A 13,691-nucleotide genomic window follows, 5' to 3' on the forward strand; every position below is an offset into this window, starting at 1 on the left:
TGCAGGCTCTAGTGACAGCCTTTATAACTTTAAAGGCAGGTTTCATGATTTAAGGGATAGTTCAATAAAGATTCAACGTCACCAATGGGAACCCGACTGGTCATCTTTGCGGCCCTTGAAAATAGTCCTTATGAGAGTCTGAGAGGACGAAATGTCTTCTTTTTATGTAGGAGGGACGAAAAAGAAGGCCTACTGAGGTGCCAGTCCCAAAAGGAAGGTCTATAGCCAATAACCTCTTCTAATCATCATTATCGACACGCCCTGACGTTTTGTCTTTGCTCACCATTCTCAGTATCTCCCTGCACTTCAACGGACTCTTAGCTACGGTTGGTTGAGGCACTACCAGCCACTTCTGTCCTGAGCCATCCTTTCCTCAACGTGTTTAGCTCAGCCTCCTCCATGCACATCCTTCTCCCTGGGGCAGTGCATCCGCTTCGTCCAAAACTGATTCGAGGAGTTATGGCGCCGCAACAATGAGATCTTGCGTTGCGCCATTTTAGGGTTATGAAAGTGCTACCTCTCCCATTGAAGAACTGTTGTGACAAAGTAGTCGAGACAAGCACTGAAGGACTAATATTCTTAAACGCTTGGTTCTCTCATCTCGTTATGATGATTACGTCACGAAAACACTTTTGAAAACCCCTTCAACTTGTACTTGATTCTGTTGAAAGTACGAAGGATAAGACTCCTAATCGTTTGAGGATACGTTCCTATTAGCACTAGCCACTTGGTCGTATAGTCAGTCATCTTGTTCAGAACGCTTTCATCCTTGCTGTTCCTTGCTTCTCGTCATATCCTTCATCTGTCCAGCATCTCGTCATCTCATATATACAAATAGTCTACATCATTCGTGTTCTCATTAGTTTTCCTCACGACTATCACTAATTGATTCCATGCAGCATTACTGGTCTTGCAGGTGCCTCCTAAAAAGATTGACGAAACTTCCTATTACAAAAGATCTCCCTGAAGCTTCTTTCCAGACTCTTCAGATCAACGTTGGACTGTTGGTTTCTTTCTCCACTCTTCTTCTTCTTTTTTTCTTCTTCTTCTTCTATTACTATTATTACAATAGTCGTAGTAGTAATAGTAGTAGTAGTAGTAATGGCAGTAGTAGTAGTAGTAGTAGTAGTAGTAGTAGTAGTAGTAGTAGTAGTAGTAGCAGTAGCAGCAGCAGCAGCAGCAGCAGCAGCAGTAGTAGTAGTAGTAGTAGTAGTAGTAGTAGTAGTAGTAGTAGTTCCAATAGTAGAGGTGACTATGGTTGTGATTGTGATGACGGTGGTGGTGGTAATATCAAATTAGTTTGTTGAGGTCATGGAATCGATACCTGCAACGTTTCTTCCACACGGACGCAGACAGACAAACAAACATCAGTCGCAGGCCAGCAAACAACATATTACATACAGACAAACACAGATTCAGGGCACCGAATCGTATGTCTGACTGGAATGACAACACTCAACAACCAAAATTATTATTCTGACAAGAATAATATACCTCATTCACCTCCACATAAGCACGTTCACTGAACATCAACGCTGGAATACAGATTGACTAGTGTGATATATAGGAGAGAGCAGAATAAGAAAAGGAAGGCATTATAAGCTGATAATACCAATATCTTCAGTTCCTTATAACCACACTACGGTGTATGAACTGTAACCCTGCAATGTGGAGGAGCAGGAAGAAGAGCAGGGAGAAGAGGTTATAGGAGGCAGAGACGGTGGAGTACGATCACCTTTCCCTCGGCTCGTTGCCAACACGGATCATACACACGCACGCACACACACCCCCTTCTCGCCTCGCCTCAGTCTGGTTCGAGTGTGGGGAGTGTGCGGAAAACCTATCCAACTTCCCTCTCTGGTGAACGGTGCATCACGGACACTCCCGCTTTGTGTGCAACCCTGTGTCTCAGTGCTTGAGTGAGTGTGTATCCCAGTGGAGCAGCCGCGCGGGACCTGTCCAAGGGCAGGTGGTACATATACGACTTCTGCTGGCAAACAGGTATCGGTGTGTAAAATGTATTATCACAAATACCACGTGACTCATTATTGTATGTGTGTATCTGTGGGTGTATTTTAGCAGTCACCCCTTTCTTGGTATTACTCATTAAATTATTATTACTTTTTTAGACTTTTTTTTTTTTTTTTTAGCACATTTTTTGAGGTGGTGAGGAGTGAGGAATAGAAGGTAGGGGACATTTTTGGGGGTATAAAAGTGTTTTTCGTGAAGGGAAGGCCGAGGAGGGGACGAGGAACGTGTATGGCGTGTCAGTGGGTGAGCAAGGGGATGAGTGGGGAGGGGAGGGGAGGGTGTTTTTGGGAAGGGAAGGGGGTTCTAAGAGAATCAAGTATTGTATCTGTGTGGATGGGTTTAAATTGTAAAAGAAAGGATTTGTATTGTAGTAAGTGACGGAGGATTGGGGGAGGAGGGGGTATAGGCTCATCTGTTCTCTCTCTCTCTCTCTCTCTCTCTCTCTCTCTCTCTCTCTCTCTCTCTCTCTCTCTCTCTCTCTCTCTCTCTCTCAACTTATGATGTAATAATCATACGGTTTCTTTTTTCTTTCCCCGTCGCTCTTTGTTACCGTGTGTGTGTGTGTGTGTGTGTGTGTGTGTGTGTGTGTGTGTGACGTACGTACACAAAGTCACGACCGGAAGATAAGGTCAAGTGTCTGTTTTACTGTTTATTTTTAGTTTTGTTACTATTATTATTTTTTTTTTCGAAATGTGATGTAGATACGTAGGGTTTCGTGTGTGTGTGTGTGTGTGTGTGTGTGTGTGTGTGTGTGTGTGTGTCATAGTGTACGTTCACGTGTGTATAATTCTAGATTCCGGTTAATGATTCATGAGAGAGAGAGAGAGAGAGAGAGAGAGAGAGAGAGAGAGAGAGAGAGAGAGAGAGAGAGAGATCACTTATTGGTTCATAACAGATAGTTGGCCACACAGGTAATTAAGTTGGTGGTCAGTCCGCACCTGGAGTGTCAAGGTAACAAGTTAAGTGTACCAATCTCCGGAGCGAGTCCCCTGGATCACACAAGCTCTGACGCTGGCTCTGGTTCTGGGAGATAGCCCTTGTTTCGACTTCTCATAATGCCTGTCCATTTTTCACCCGCGTGTCCGTTTCTCTTTCTTTTCTCCTTCCAGAAATGACATGGCCAAGGTTCTTTTTCGCTCTGCTTCTCTTCCAAATAACAGCTTAGCCATCCAGTTTTCTTGGTATTGTCACTGAAATAATTTTTTTTCTTTGTCTTTTTTCTCTCTGTTCTGTTGAAGTGGACTTGCTATTATACATGCAAGATAATGTTCTACACTTACAATTTTTACATCACAAAACATAATGCACTCGCTCATATTCCTTGCTAACATTGTTCATGACGAGTACAATTGGCAGGACACCAGCATTGTCCAAGATGAATAACACTTGGTTGAGGTTCAGCAATCGGGAGAAGCTCTAATGTTGAAGTTAGGGAATGTGTCTAAGTTCGTATGTAGATAGAAAATGCGACAAGAAGAAGAAGAAGAAGAAGAAAAGCTTCAGTCTACAGTATCTTGACGGGACTGGAGTGATGGCGTGTTCCAGATGAGCTGTTACGTCAGGGTTGCGTTGTGTTGCGTGTTCCGAATGAGGTCTTACATCAGGGTGAGGTGGTATTGTTTATGTAGGGAGGTGGTGGTGGTGATGGGAGTCGGCGAGGGGGTTGCGATTGGTACGAGGAAACACATGCAGGATCTGTATTCTTAAACGCTCCTGTGTCACATGCCTGTGTTCTGAAACGCTCTCTCGTCATGACTATTTTCAAAGATCACAGAGATGATTAGCCAGATTCTCGAGAGTGATTTTCCCATTAATGATGTAGAAAGGGTATATTTCAAGGGTATTTTCTCCCAGTGCTATATATGAACAGGAAATCTGCATCATCAGTGAGAGGAACACACCACGAGAACCCGTATTGATTGTATTGTATGTGGCCTTTGAAAAATAGTCCTGATCAGAGAAGGAAGCGTTTCAAAATACGTATAGACTCGACTCAGCATTCTAGTGGCTTCAATTGTGTGTTGGAGGGGAAGGATGAAGGGTGCTGGTGAATGTGCCCCCTCTCTCTCTCTCTCTCTCCTCTCTCTCTCTCTCTCTCTCTCTCTCTCTCTCATCGAAGTGTCATTTCACGTTTGGTTGACGTGTACTGACTGGTGCGTGTCATTTTTGTTTCGTGAGCAGTCTGTATGAAGGCCTCACTGCACCTGGCCGGCAACTCCCACACAAGTTGTGCCTAGTCACGTAACTTTCATTGTCACGTAATTTAGTTCTGTAGTAGTAGTAGTAGTAGTAGTAGTAGTAGTAGTAGTAGTAGTAGTAGTAGTAGTGGTAGTCGTAGTCGTTGAATACTAATTGGAGAGAGAGAGAGAGAGAGAGAGAGAGAGAGAGAGAGAGAGAGAGAGAGAGAGAGAGAGAGAGAGAGAGAGAGAGCACTACCTTTCTGTATGGTAAAGCATTTTCTTCATCACTTCCCAAACTAACGAGTCCAGTCATTTAAGAAGCAGCCGGCACGTCACGAAGGGAGACTGAATTTTAAGAAGAGGTATAATATTTAATAATAAGATACCAGGTCAGATCGAAAGTAGATAATTAGACAACCAACTCGGATTAGAAACAATTAGTAAGGCAGTTTCCGAGGATATAACCAGTTATTCTCTCTCTCTCTCTCTCTCTCTCCTCTCTCTCCTCTCTCTCTCTCTCTCTCTCTCTCTCTCTCTCTCTCTCTGCTCACGGTATTTTACTTTTTTTTTTGCTGCAACAACCACAAAACCAACAACAACATCATCTACTACTACTACTACTACTACTACAACTACTACTACTACTACTACTACTACTACTACTACTACTACCGCCACCATCACTACTACTGTCATTAATATTATCATTCATTACAATTTGCATGAACATGTCAATAAATGAGAGAGAGAGAGAGAGAGAGAGAGAGAGAGAGAGAGAGAGAGAGAGAGAGAGAGAGAGAGAGAGAGAGAGAGAGAGAGAGAATAATCCAGCTAGTAAGCCAGTCAATAAGGCCGCCAGCCCGCCAGGAAACGGCCAGAGCGAGCCAAGGCGTGCATCGGATTGCCGTCGGGACCTGACGGGAGTCACGGCCGCAGTCCAGTTAGACGAGTCGAGATGGTCGCGAGGCGTGACGGCCCAAGGCGAGGCGGAAAGGCGGTGGCGGAGCGCTAACCCTTTTCGGTCACCGGCCTCTTCCCCATACTCGTACTTCTCTCGGGAATAGATGATTTCGGATGGACTTTAAGCTTCTTAAAGTAAATTGGGTTGTTGGAGGAAGTTTAGAGGCTTTGTATGATATTTTGGATGAGCGTGAAGCCTTGTATAGTAAACTGGGTTGTTGAGAGTAGAAGTACAGAGACTTTGTATTTAAACTCCGCTCGTACAAGAAAAAACGTGACGATTACGATTTCTGCCTATATTATTTTTAACTTTTTTTTTTTTTTTTTTTGTTTAAACGAGTTCTGACGCGTTTCCTGATTAGAATAACCCGATTTATTCATATTCATTCATAATATTGGGTTTTCCAAGGTTGGGCTTAACACACACACACACACACACACACACACACACACACACACACACACAGAGAGAGAGAGAGAGAGAGAGAGAGAGAGAGAGAGAGAGAGAGAGAGAGAGAGAGAGAGAGAGAGAGAGAGAGAGAGAGAGGGGGAGAGGAGGTGGAAATTAGAAAAGAGAAAAGTGAAAAAAAAAATGTTGAGTCGGAGTTTTTCTTTTTCTTTTTGTATATTTGCATATTTTCTCACGACAGAATAATGGTAGGTTCAAAAGCTATGAATAGAAACACGCGTTCGACTCTGGAAGGAAATAACACAAGAAGATTAGCAGAGAAAAGTAGTCCTGATATGAGAACGAGGGGCTTCAGAATACGAATAAGAGAGAGCGGGGGATTGTGGCCCGAAGCATTACGAGGTTGTGGGCATTAGTATTACATAAATGATTAGAAGAGAGGGATCTACAGTAGGCTAGACGGGCGTATGCGTTGACTAGCCTATTCAACACGACAGAGCTTGCACATTTGATCCAATTCCCTATATTTTACTACTCTTTGGGAACTGGCAGCTTCAACAGGCCTTTTTTCATGCTTTTTTGTTAGCATAGGGTAGAACTCTTACCTACGTGAAAAAAACAAAACAAAACAGTAATTAGTAATAATGTCGGGTAAGTAACTGGATAATTTATTACTCCCTTGATGACGAACAAATTACGTGGAAAGCCATAATGGAATCGATGTCGTGGTATTTGAAAGGGGTAAGGTGAGGAAGCATACTAGCCTACCCCAGTACCTGCTGAGTGTTCTTGTGTTTAGGACTCGCAGTAAGCAATAGAGAAGCGAAGTGTATGCGGGAGGATAACCAAATGAAGCAGAAATTAATGTTTTGTTTTCATAGGCTGTCAGATCACTAGGAATATGTTAAGTTGGTGGATAAGGATTTTAAAATGTATAGATGGTGTGTGTGTGTGTGTGTGTGTGTGTGTGTGTGTCATTCACCTATTCACTTACGGTCGTCTGCTGGTCACCCAGCCAGCCGTTACCCTACGGAAAGAGCTCAGAGTACACAGTGACCGATCTCTGGGTAGGACTGAGACCATTCACACAGCACAGACAGCGAGGTAACAAGCCTTCGGGTTACATTCCGTACCTACTTCCTGCTACGTGAACAGGGGCTACACATTAACAGGCTCGCCCATTTGCCTCGCCGCGCCCGGGATTCGAACCCGGGCCTTCTTGGTTTTGAACCAAGCGTCCTAACTACTACACTACGCGGTGTGTGTGTGTGTGTGTGTGTGTGTCAGGCTTGTCCCTCAATGGAAACTTAACAAAGAACATTTTTCGTTTAGGTTAGGAAGGAACAAGTGGAGGTAGGTATGCATGCGTTATATAACATTTTCTTGCGTTTTTTTTCTTTTTCATTCACCCGCCTTCATCCTCCCACACACATTCTCTCTCTCTCTCTCTCTCTCTCTCTCTCTCTCTCTCTCTCTCTCTCTCTCTCTCTCTCTCTCTCTCTCTCTCTCTCTCTCTCTCTCACAGCACGAATAGAATGCGTGGAATCCATACTCCCCCACATTCCCTCACTACATAGTATCTCACACCTTCGCCCACCGTCACTGCCTCGGAAAACCAAGAAAGTACTGCCCGTGACGCTTCCAGTTCGCTTCTTGAGACGCAACACGGCAGCGAGGTGTGTCTAGTCTTGTCTGGCCTTGTGTCTGGTCTTTTGTTTAACTTGCATCAGTTATACAGCGGGCGGAGACGAGGTGACTAAGGACCGGCTTCAGTTTAGATGATGATCTAATGTAGTATACAGAAGGGTTAATGTGGCGGGGACGAGAATATGATTACTGTGTTAATATTCATAACTAAATTATGAGATACTTCCTCGCCGCATTTCCATTATACTTTCAATAGGTTCTTGATGAAGTTGCACGGGTTTTAAGGGTGTTTTTTACGGTTTTAGTGACAGATTAACAAGATTTCTTCAGTATCAACAGGATAAACACTCTTGAAAACCTGGCTAATCAACTGTGTGGCCTTTGAAAACAGTCATAGTGAGAGCAAAGCTTTTCTGAATACAGGCGTCTCCTCTATTCTGGCGGGCGGGCAAGGGAAGGGTGCGCTGCTGCTGTCTCGTCTGCCGGCGGTGCTCGATGGAAGGCCCGTGAGGGAATAAACACCGCATCCTTAAACTGCTTTGTTCTTTCACAAGGACTACTCGTGTTTCCAAAGGCCACGGGGATGATAAGTCGCCTTCTAATAGGTGTATTCTTAAGAACTAACGATGAAGGAGGCCTGTTAAACAATTACTAGTCATGAAAAGCCCCTCCAGTGATTTAAGTAGAGCACAAGTAATGGAGATAAGGCGCCGAAACATTTAGGAATGCGCACCCAAACTGGTTGTTGCTGGAGGAGGAAGGCTGGCACGGACACGCCTGGAAATAGGTAGGGAAGGGAGTCAGTGGGTCACCAGCAATATGTGTGTGTGTGTGTGTGTGTGTGTGTGCCAGCATAGTACACGAACAGGCCAACACCTCCCCCTCCCCCCATCCTCTCTCTCTCTCTCTCTCTCTCTCTCTCTCTCTCTCTCTCTCTCTCTCTCTCTCTCTCTCTCTCAGGATTCTAGAGAATTCAGATAATGAAGAGTTGAATGAACCAATAATTCACAAAACTCATCATCGGTTTTATTTATGTGTTTATGCGTTGTGGTATTGTTTGCTTGTATACATTGATCTGTTTATATTCAGGTCGCGTGTCCCAGAGAGAGAGAGAGAGAGAGAGAGAGAGAGAGAGAGAGAGAGAGAGAGAGAGGTGTGTTTATGCATATTTGTGAGTTTTCCACACACACACACACACACACACACACACACACACACACACACACACACACACACACACACACACACACACACACACACACACACACACACACACACACACACACACAGCTGCCGTCCCGCCCCGCCCCTAAGATCAATACCAAAAATGTGAATGAAGCGACTACAGTGGCGGAGGCGGCGACTGCAGTGTGTGTGTGTGTGTGTGTGTGTGTGTGTGTGTGTGTGTGTGTGTGTGTGTGTGTTTTGCATGATACCGTTGATCTTTCATCCGAAAACCCTCTCCAACTTTTTTGTCCTTTTTTTTCCTCTCGTCCTCCACCTTCCTTCTTTCCTTCCTTCCTTTGCAAGCTCTGCCATTGCTTCCCATCTCTTCTTCTCTTTCCTTCTTCCCTCTACGAGTATTTCATCTCTTACTTCCTTCCTTCCTTCTTGCTTTTCTTTTCTTTCTCCCCTTCTTTGCTCTCCTTCGTTGCTTTCTTCCTGATTTCCTTACAAGCATCACCATCCTCCTTTACTTCCTTCCCTTCCCTTCCCTTCCTAACACCACTTCCTCGTAAAGATCTCTATCATTTATTGAACGTCCTCGCCTTCCTCTGACTGACTGACTGAGTAACTGGTTGGCTGGCAAACCGGAAGGCTGTCTGGCTGGCTGACCGGCTGACTGACTTGCTGACTGAGTAACTGGACTACTAAGCGACTGCCTGATCAACAAACAATGAATTACTAACAGACTGAAAAACCGGCACTTTGCAGTTTCCTTCTGGTCCTCTGTCCTCACAGTGGCGATACGAATGCGCGCACACGCACACGCCTTAAATATCATCACCAACATCACCAATTAAAATTCAAGGCAGGTGTTGTGACATGCTTACCTTGGAATATATTGTACTGGCTCATCACCACCTTCCTGTCATTACCTGTCTACCTGCGTGGTGCTGCGTAATACCATCATCATCACCAGTCGTCATCATTATCGTCTTCATCATCATCATTTGATTTAATTCAAGTAATTTCTCGTGTTGTTTTTTCTTTCTTTCCTTGACTGGTTTATGAATTACTCTCGTCTGTATCATCCTTGCCTTCATGCTGTGCTATCGTTAATACCTTCATCTCTCTCTCTCTCTCTCTCTCTCTCTCTCTCTCTCTCTCTCTCTCTCTCTCTCTCTCTCTCTCTCTCTCTCTCTCTCTCTCTCTCTCTCTCTCTCCACCAGTCATCGGCGGCGTGTTGGTATCAGTCCTCGTGTCCAGTGTCCTAACAGCATCCCTAGACGACGCACCTAACCAAGGCTAGTATTCTTGAACGCTTTAAGTTTTCATCAGGATTATTTTCAAAGGACACAGCGATGATCATTCGAGTGTTGATGATGTTTTCTTCTATTGACAATGCAGAATCCTTGTTGAACTACCACTAGAGTCATGGAAATACCCTTAAAAACTTGTATATTTTCCTTCAGAGCGTTTTGAATAGGGCGAGACAAAGATTTGAGAATAAAAGATTTGAGAATAAGAACCAACATTTGCAAAGGCCACGTACATGATTAGCCTGCTTCTCGTGGTTGTTTTTCCAAAGTTTTCCCATGTTACGATGTGAAATCCTTGTTAAACTATTACTTAGATCGCAAAAAACGCTCTTTAAAATACCGATAACTTCCACTAGACCCTTTTAAAAGTAGTCGAGATGAGACACTTGAGATTGTACTGCAAGGTGATGTGCTGAGGATCAGTGAGGAATATGTGGGAAGAGGAGGAGGAGGAGGAGGAGGAGGAGGAGGAGGAGATGGAGGATGGTGGTGGGAGTGGATTCATCGCCAGGGACACCAAAGTCTTCTGCGATCTTCCTCCTTCCCACTCTTCATTATTATGGTTTGTATGTATGAATGAATTTTGTGATCTTTTTTTTTTTTGGGGGAAGGTTTCTTTTGTTTATTAATTAGATCGTGTTTTGTATTTAATCTGTGTCCATTTATTTATCAATCTTTGGCTCTTTTACTGCCATGAGCGTCCGTCAGTAATCGTCAGACCGCCGTAAAAGTGGTTTGCGTGTGGATGGAAGAGACGAAAGGGGGAATAAGAGGATGAGCTTGTATTTTTAAACTACAGAAATGTTTTAGAGTCTTGTACAAATATGACTGTCTATAAAAAAATTGTTGGTGATTAAAGGAAAAATATATAAAACTGTGAAAGGGTTAATTCTTTAGTGCCTTATTTACTAAATTATTATTATTTGTTTTCTTTGGTTTAACTTTACTAACTTCGGAATTATTGTTTTACTTATCTGTATTTATTGCCTTGTGTTTTTGTTTATGTTTTATTATTATTATTTTTTTTATAGTTTTGTCAGTTCTCTCGTAGCGCCTTATGAATACTTAATTCTTGTTTAGTTTGCTTTATTCCTTTAATTACGAAATCGTGGTCTTTTTTTTCTTTTACATTATCTATTGATCTATACTTTTATTTGTATTACATTACTATTTTTTTTCCTCGATGTATTATAATTTCTCTCAACCTAGCGGTGTCTATTTCATTTCATTTTATTTTATTTTATTTTATTTATTTATTTTTTTTTGTTGGTGTCACGTGTTGGGCGTATTGATATCTAACTGTGGTACCCCTCGTGTATCGCTATTGGAATCAGTAGAATTCTAGCCAATACCACCGTGTTTCTCTCTCTCTCTCTCTCTCTCTCTCTCTCTCTCTCTCTCTCTCTCTCTCTCTCTCTCTCTCTCTCTCTCTCTCTCCACTGGCCATTTTAAACATCTAACTTGATATTACGTGGTCGTTTTTCATCATAACTAACTCTCGATCTGTCTTTTGTGTGTGTGTGCGTGTGTGTGAGTGTGAGTGTGTAACGGTGAGCATGACGCATCCCTTTCTCCCTCTTCATGTATTTCACACGATACAGTGTTGTAACCTTCACCTTCCCTCCCTTCCTCCTTTCTCTCCCCTCTTCTTTCCCGTTCCTCGCTGACTGCCTTGATTTTTTCCCTTCTTGTCTCCTTCCCTTTTATTCGTCTCTCACTTTCTTCATTTTACGCAATTTTCTTCTTTCTCTATTTCTCCCCTATTTTTCTTCCCTTCATTCTTTCCTTCCTTCGCTCTCTTTTATTGCTATCTTCTTTCTTTCCTTCCCTCTTGTCTCCTCTTCTTTCCCTCCTTTCTTTCCTTCCTCCTTTTCTCCTCCTTTTACTTTCCTCACTCGTCCTCTCTCTCTCTCTCTCTCTCTCTCTCTCTCTCTCTCTCTCTCTCTCTCTCTCTCTCTCTCTCTCTCTCTCTCTCTCTCTCTCTCTCTCTCTCTCTCTCTCTTAGTTCGTATAATTCGCAGATATCTTAAGTTTTCTTTCACATCACACACACAAACACACACCAGCTGAAGAAGACTGCAATTTTTTTTATCCAGTAATAGAGTTCAATGAATTAGGAAATAAAAAAAAAAGATTTGTATTCATTATTATCATTATCATTGCTGTTGTTATTATTGTTGTTGTTGTTGTTGGTGGTGATGATGATGATGATGATGATGATGATGATGATGATGATGATGATGTTAAAGATGCATTCTGTCAGCTGCAGTGCGTTAGTTAGTCACAGTTTATGCTTTTTGGTCAATTCAGTCTTATTATTCCATCTGCATTCCTCGTACCTCCTCCATCTCCCAGCTCCTGTCTTTTCCTCCTTACTCCTATCTCCTATCATCCACCTTTCTTCTCAGTATCTCTCTTCCAGCTCCTATCCCCTTAGTTTTTTTCCTACATCTAACTTACTTATACCTGCAGTCTCATTCCTACCTTCTGCGTGCTTCCCTCCTCTTAACCCTTTCAGTGCTAGAGGTAATTTCCATTCTTCATTAAATCAAGTATTATTATTATTATTCAGAAAAGAGTAAATGGAAATGCAACAGTAGATGAGTCTGAATACTCTCACTACAACAGTTATCTTCTTGAACTCTTAGTACATTCTTGCAACTGAACCCAAAACAAAATTAATAAACCAACGTTGTGGCACTCAAAGGGTTAACTCCTACTTCACAATTCCCACCCATCTTCTCAGCAGCAGCCTTCCAACTCCTACCTCCTGCCCTTCAAAGCTCCTTCCTGCATCTTGCCTCCTGCATCTGACCTTCTCCCTCCCAACTTGCAGTGCGGCGGCTTTAAAAGATTAGACAAATTCATGAATGGGGACGACAGGTGGAAATAGTATAGGTACGTACATACGTTTCATACAGGGACTACCACGTGTCGGCCTGATGGCTTCTTACAGCTTCTCTTATTTTCTCATGTGCTTGTGTAACTAAAATGATGGGTGGCATTACAGTAACCCCAAATTTGTGTTATTAGTTCTGTGCCAAGGTGGTCGCCGCGTTATGGCGGCTGTCTGACCGTGCCAGCGTGACGACACAGCACCGGCCTGCCAGGGAGTTAGGTAATTGGAGGCAGATGGAGGTCGTGTACACCGTGACGGGCCGCGCCAAGAGGTCCGTCCTTGGCGATTACTGCTCTGCTTACTGTTGTTATTAAATGTCACCCGCGGTATGAAAGTGATGGACTGAATGGTTCGGCAGGCGACGCTTGGATTGGCCGTGTGATGTTCGTAAGTCAAAGGCCCGTATTCAAAAACGCTTTGCTCTCTCACCACGATTATTTTCAAAGGTCATAAAAATCATTAGTAGGGTTATCAGTGGTGTTTCTCCCGTTAAAAATGTAGGAATCTTGTCAATCTGTCACTGGAAACTTAAAAAAACAAAAAAAAACACCTTAAAACTTGTGTAGCTTTTTTAATGTAGTCGGGGTGAGGTGCAGAAGTGATTCAGAATGCGGGCCAGAGATGTACAGATGACGTCTAATGGAAGAATAAACAGCAGCGGACGTATTGACCGTGTTGAGGTTATTCGTAAGAAAAGTATTACCTGTATTCATTCATTTGTTTCGTCATTCTTTCAGTTGCTCAATCATTCCCTCAGTCGGTAAGTCGATAGTTTCCTCAGTCATTTCGTCATTATCAATTGATGCGATTTGGTCAGTTGGTCAATCAGTCAGTCAGTGAATCAATTAGTTCCTCAGTCCATCAGTTTTTCCTCAGTCCCTCAGTCAGTCAGTCAGTAAATCATTCAATCAGTTCCATATTGAGTTAGTAGGCCCTTAGTCAGACATTCAGTGAGACCCGCATTCAATCAGTCAATTAGTCAACCAGCCAGTTCCGCAATCAATAAATCGGTCAGTCAGCTATTTAATTAATCTTTCCGTCAGTCAGTCAGTCGGTCATGAAGCTCCAAACAAAAGAACAGA

General features: G+C 43.1%; 1 long non-coding RNA gene across 1 annotated transcript in view; it reads left to right on the forward strand.

Moving 5' to 3' along the window:
- The first annotated feature begins 1,432 nt into the window (after positions 1–1,432).
- Positions 1,433–13,691, forward strand: part of LOC135111110 (uncharacterized) — a 28,850-nt gene continuing 16,591 nt past the window's right edge. The window contains exon 1 of the long non-coding RNA XR_010273558.1: positions 1,433–2,001. This is a non-coding gene — a long non-coding RNA (uncharacterized LOC135111110). The remainder of the gene's footprint in view (positions 2,002–13,691) is intronic.

Source organism: Scylla paramamosain, chromosome 21, assembly GCF_035594125.1.
Source record: "Scylla paramamosain isolate STU-SP2022 chromosome 21, ASM3559412v1, whole genome shotgun sequence".
Taxonomy (NCBI): Eukaryota; Metazoa; Arthropoda; class Malacostraca; order Decapoda; family Portunidae; genus Scylla; species Scylla paramamosain.